A 950-nucleotide genomic window follows, 5' to 3' on the forward strand; every position below is an offset into this window, starting at 1 on the left:
TCCAACTGAAGATCCCAATATGCACATTAGGGATTTCATTGAGATATGCGACACCTTCAAGTTCAACGGTGTTTTTAAAGATGCTGTGAAGCTGAGACTGTTCCCATTCTCTCTGAGGGACAAGGCTAAGAGCTGGTTACACTCTCTACCAGCTGGTTCGATTACTACTTGGGAAGATCTAGCTTAGAAGTTTCTTACTAAATTCTTCCCTGTGGCGAAGACAGCTGCAATCAGGAATGCTCTTACTCAATTTACGCAATCAGGAGAATCTTTATATAAAGCTTGGGAGCACTACAAGGAGATGCTTAGGAAGTGTCCTCATCATGAAATACCTGATTGGATGATCATTAATTGTTTTTATAGTGGGTTGGGAGCACAGTTCAGACCCATGCTCGATGCAGCAGCAGGCGGAGCATTATGGGCAAAGAGCTATGAGGAAGCTTATGATCTAATTGAACTGATGGCTGCTAATAAATATTAGTATACAACCCAGAGATGTCCACATGCCAAGGTAGCAGGAGTCCTTGAAGTGGATACAGTTACGGCTATCACTGCTCAGCTAAAGGCGTTGTCTATGAAGATCGATTCTCTGGCTAACTATGGTGTTAAGCAGATAATTAGTGTTTGTGAGTTGTGTGCAGGTCAGCATGTGATGGAGCAATACGCTATATCTAGTGACTCAGCTCAGTTTATGAGCAACTTTTAGAGATCGCAGCAACCAGTTCCAGACACTTATCATCCTGGCAACTGGAATCATCCTAACTTCAGCTGAAGCAACAATCAGAATGTGATGCAATAGTCGTTCCAGCAGTTTGGAAATAAGCTATTCAACCCTCCTGGTTTTTAAAAACAAATTACACCAAAACAACAAACTCATAGTGCATGTCTATCTTCGATTGAAAAATCTGAATTGGAGGAGTTGCGGCTTATGTGCAAAAACCAGGCTCTTA

General features: G+C 42.0%; 1 non-coding gene across 1 annotated transcript; it reads right to left on the reverse strand.

Moving 5' to 3' along the window:
* Positions 1 to 226: 226 nt before the first annotated feature.
* Positions 227 to 330, reverse strand: LOC141703882 (small nucleolar RNA R71). Its single transcript, XR_012567740.1, has one exon. It is a non-coding gene; the product is annotated as a small nucleolar RNA R71 (small nucleolar RNA).
* Between the last annotated feature and the right edge of the window lie 620 nt (positions 331 to 950).

The sequence above is a fragment of the Apium graveolens genome, unplaced genomic scaffold (assembly GCF_009905375.1).
Source record: "Apium graveolens cultivar Ventura unplaced genomic scaffold, ASM990537v1 ctg7169, whole genome shotgun sequence".
Lineage (NCBI taxonomy): Eukaryota > Viridiplantae > Streptophyta > Magnoliopsida > Apiales > Apiaceae > Apium > Apium graveolens.